Raw genomic sequence first — 5552 nt, 5'->3', positions numbered from 1 at the left:
CTGCAACTAAAGAAGGAAGTAGGTAAACGGAAGTGGGCCACGTAGTCAAAGTGGGCTAAATGGCCAAAAATGGTATCAAACAGAAAAAAAAAAAAAAATCTGGGCGGGCTGGGCTGGCCCGTCTGGCTCGCGGGCCCGTGTAGGCCCGGGCTAGGGCCAGCAATCTGCTGGCCCATTTTTAAACGGGCCGATTTGTCCCGGCCCACTGGCCACTTGGTGGCGGGCCGGCCCGACCCATTTGCCATCTCTAACCGAAACGCATGTTTTATGCAAAAACCTAGGCCGTTTACTGTGAAATTATACCGTTGAAGAGATAAACTAACAAGGTGAGACTCCTATACTCCAAATCCTATTTTTTATTCTCTTATGAGTGACTTCTATTGCATGAGACATATTTTGTGAAGTTCTTATACATAGACTCTTGTTATTCTCTTACGTGAAATCATGTTGCATATATTAAATGTATTTTTTCTGAAAAATATATGTTGTTGACTTTTTAACTGTTGCATTTATAAAATTCGTGTGGCCATACTGTTGTACCTATTTGTTGGTGGCCGAGGGCAAAAGTCAGATATCCCCCGAGAAGCGCTATGCGTGCGCCATCGAGAAAGCTCTCGTGGGAAAGACCGTGAGTTTAAGGAACAACGGATGTGGTGCTTGCATGAATTCTATGAGGTCGAGCCGAAATGACATAGTTAGGGACCTCCCAAGAGGCGCTATGCGTGCGCCATTGAGAAAGCTCTCGTTAGAGGAGGCTGGCGTGTTCATGAGGCATTTCGGAGTAGTTTTCCTTGTCTTCTCATACATTTTATACCTGATCATGCATCAATATAAATTTTTTTGGAGTTTCTCACTAGAAGATTCATCTTCTAATTGGACTATGTCCTTGGAATATTCAAACGTTCCAGGTTCGACGAGCGGCTCTAAGGGAAATGAGGTAGCTGAAGAATAAGTTTAATCTGCTGTCTGTATCATGTTTAGCATATTTTTGTTTATGTGCAAACCTATGTAATTTTGGATATGTTTAAGATGTTTAGTTATCAGTTGATAATGTCCATGTAATATATTTTGTAGACGTCTTGAACAATTTTATGATAAATAAAGTATTATGGTTGAGAACCATATCATGTTCGATCTAGCTTCTGCATTCTAGATTTTAATGCCTATCTTAGCTATTCGATTATTGGGTTTGTTAAGCTGAGAAAGTGAAAATTAGGGTTTTTAGAATATTGTATGATGTATGACAGCTATTATGATATGAAAAATTTTTATATTCCCGAAATCCTAAGTTATAACACGCTCAAGAAATTTGGAGTGTTACACTTGGTACACATGGGTAGTAATTCCATTGCTCTATCTAGTTTCACTAAATTTGTTCCTTGGATCATCGATTCAAGAACCTCGGATTGCATCACAAGTTTTTCTCATCTATTCAATACATATTCCCTTTGTTTCAGTTCTGAAAAAATTTGAATCGCAGATGGTAGTTTCCCACCAATTACAAGCAAAGGCCTAATCAAAATATTACAAAATATTAAACATAAGTCTGTCATTCTTTCCCTAAACTTACTTGCAATCTCCTTTTGTTAGCAAAATTTCACAAGATTCTAACCCTCGTGTTACTTTCTATGACTCTCATTGCATTTTTCTAGACCAAAACTCGAGGAGAATGATTGGCAGTACTAGGATGATGTATAGAATATACTATTTTGAAGAGTTTTCCCTTAATAATAAAAAAGCTCAAGGCTTTAGTAGTGTTAGTTCAATTTTAGTTTGTAATAAAATAATGCTATAGCATCTTAGATTTGGACATCTGAGTTTTTCTTATCTCAAACATTTGCTTCAAATGAGTGCATTGCTCACATTTTCAAAGTGAAAGTTGTCATCTTTCTAAAGATCATTGTGCAAGCTTTCTATCAAAACCTTATTGTGCATCAATACCATTTTATTTAATATATAGTGATGTTTGGAGCCCTTTATGAGCAGTGTTCTAAAATGCGCTAGGCGCTAGTCGGGCGCTAGACTGGGGCCTATCGCCTAGGACTCCTAGGCGTAGGTCGATTGTTTTTTTTTTTTTTAGTTTTTAGTGTAATTTCATATTATTTTCAAATAAATCAAAGTTAAAAAGATAAATAAAACTTATATATATAATTCAGAAACTTGTATATATATAAATAATATATTTATATATATATAAATAAATATGCTATATAAACAAAAACTTATATATATATATATAAATAAACTGGGGTATCAGACTAGGATGGAGGAAGAACACAAGAGAAATGACTGGCGGTGGCGGCCAAGGGAAATCGGGGCCAAGAGAGACGACTAGAGCGACTCCTCAAGAGACGACGGTGGTGTGCGACGAGAAAGGTTGAGACAAAAAGGGCAAGCAACGACGGCGATAGCGACTCTGTAATAGACAATCAGCGATGGTGCACGCGAGAGAGAAGGAAAAAGCGACGAGAGAGATAAGGGGTAAGATGGCTGGTTAGGTCATAATCAGGCCAGGGGGTTCATGTAGCTAGGCGACCGCCTTGGCCAACTAGGTGTCGCCCAGTACCGATTAGCTAGGCCGACGCCTAAGGGGGCCGATTAGGCCATAATCGCAGCGGCCGCTTAGGCCGATTTTTAGAACACTGTTCATGAGTCATTACTTTGTTTGGAAAAAAATAGCTCGTGACATTTATCAATGATCACACACGATTATGTTGGGTTTATTTGTTGCACCCAAAACTAAAGTGGAAAAATTATTTAAATACTTTTACCATATGGTTCAAACATAATTTCAAACAAGAATTTGCATTTTGCGCTTTGATAATAGTACTAAATATTTCAATGAGTGTTTGGGAGTATTTTTGAAAGAAAAAGATATAATCCATCAATCTTCATGTCATGAAACTCCTCAAATGGCATTGTCAAACAAAAAAGTAGACACTTACTTGAAGTAGCACGAGCTATCATGTTTTTTATACATATTATATAATACCCTTGGGGGAGAAGCTGTTTTAACTATATCGTACTTGATTAATAGAATGCCTACTAAGATTTTAGATTTTGAACCTCCTCTAATTGTCTTGAAACAATTTTTCAGCCACTATAATGCACTCAGATTTACTATTAAGAGTATTTGGATGTGAATTTGGGTGCTTTAGCACATAAGCTGCTACATTTGACTAGGGATGGAGAAGAATACCTAAAATTGTTGGAAAAATCGAAAAATCAAGATGCATTGCTATTATTGGGAATAAATGTTTTCTTTATATGTGCTAAAAAATGGATGGTCTATCCCTGCTAAAAATTGCAATGCAAACTGATAACAAGCAAAAAGTTTATCATTATGCCATTGCCTTTATCTATATTACATAGAAGAAAGTAGTGTGCATTTTCAAGGGCCTTTTGCACGGTATGAAAAATAATTATTTGATTGTAGAATGGAGAGTAAAGTTCACAAACATGCTAATAAAAGGTACAAGGAAAATAATGATATACAAATTATTTTATTCAACAACTATTGATAATCCAAAGGTGGATCTAGAGTGGGCTGGCACGAGCTTCAGCTTGTGCAAGCCCCAACTCAAACATTCATATATATATATATATATAAATAAAAGCCCACCACATGCTACCTCAATTGTCCTTTCAATGTGATTGCCAAATCTCTCTTTTCATCTAACTACATGATTACATTACATCTCTTCAACCAACGGTTCAACCTCAAGGTGTCCACTCCTTTACACAATTATCGCCTGAAATGTCTCTTCAACGATTTAACCAAGAAGTGATGATGGTAAAGAGAAAATATAGTGGGTCGACGCTTGAAATGTCTTTCTCTCTCGTGAGCTGATCATGCCTTCTCCGAGAATAAAGGCACTTTCCTTCTCCAACAAATAAGGTTGTTGGCTCGACAGTGTCGTGGTGAAATCCTTGTTGTTCTACCTTTCCAATCCTCCTTTGCATTCAAATTGAAGCCCATAAAGCTTGTTGGTCCACAAGAACAGTTCTAATTCTCCATGTAAATAACATTTATTCATATTATTACATTTCAACATTTATTCATATTGTTAGCAGAGGCTAAGAAGCCTTAAATTCAACATTTATTCATATTTGGTTCAATTTTTTGTATGTGTTCTTAAGATTGTTCTCTATCTTGTTTTGACATATTTGCTTTATATTATTACATTAAATAATATTTTTAACAATATACTAAATTATTTATTCTATCTAGGATAAATTGTCCTATACTTCTTATTTTTGGGGGGATTGCATAAAAACTCTTATAATTTAAAAATATTTTTAGAGGGCCCTATATATGTATATATGTATATATATTTTTGTCCAAACACTTTACATTTTTAACGAATTTAAGTAAACTCTAATAAATTTAAATTTAATTTAATTAAAAATGAAGAATACAAAAATAATAAAAAATAAAATTAATTTAAATCTAATAAACTCTTTGTTACTCTTTTGGAGTTTTGGATTGTTTTTTACTAGTTGTGTTATTGATGGATTGTTATTTTTTGTTGTTTTTGATTTTTAGAATTCACAAATTAAAGGTCAACCCCCTTCAAGAAAAGTAGGAACTTGTATTCGTTCTTTTCAAAAATAGATCAATCTAGTTGAAACTACAACTGTTGATGGATTGACTAAAACTCAACCTTTAATTCCTACTAAGCAAATTCATCCAATTCCATCTCTTGAAATTGTATATGTCTATTGAGCTCTTTGTAGAGTTATAATAAGAACTCCAACGAGTAGCTCTAAATAATTGTTTGTAAGCACCAATAAACTATTGGTGCTTACAAACAATTGAAAAGTTTTGATTTTGTGTTCAACTTGCATTTAATGCATAATATTATGAGAATCACTAATGTTCTTTGTCAAACGCTCCAAAGGAAATATCAAGATATCTTGGCTGCTATAAAATTTGTTTATAAAACAAAAGCACTTCTTCAAAAATTGAGAGATGATGATTGGGAAGAATTTCTTCAGAAAATGAAAAGCTTTTGCTCCAAGTATGATGTTAACATACCTAATCTAGATAGCTTCTATAAGGTTGGTCCTTGTCATTCTCATGATCAGATTATAGTGGAGCATCATTATCATTTTGATATTTTCAATAAAATAATAGATTTTGTACTGATGGAGTTAAATACAAAATTTAATGATACATCAGTAGAGTTTCTCTCTCTCAATGCAACTTTAGATCCCAAAAACTCATTTGAATCATTTAACGGTCGTGATATTTGTACATTTACAGAAAAATTCTATCATGAAGATTTTTAAACATTTGTGCTTTGGAATACGAGCTGCAACATTATGAACTAGATATGAATAGTGATTCTCATTTTCAAGTATCTACATTTGTTGAGTTATGTCATATTTTGATTGAGAGTGAAATGTCGAAAACTTATATTATGGTGACTAAGTTGATTCGTCTTATATTGACTTTATCTATTTCTACTACGACTACTGAGCAAGTATTTTTAGTAATGAAACACGTAAAGACGGAACTTCGTAAACAAAATGGAGCATGACTTTCTTTC

Source organism: Diospyros lotus, chromosome 5, assembly GCF_014633365.1.
Source record: "Diospyros lotus cultivar Yz01 chromosome 5, ASM1463336v1, whole genome shotgun sequence".
Lineage (NCBI taxonomy): Eukaryota > Viridiplantae > Streptophyta > Magnoliopsida > Ericales > Ebenaceae > Diospyros > Diospyros lotus.
The sequence above is the reverse complement of the archived record's forward strand: the minus strand, read 5'-3'. Positions refer to the sequence as shown.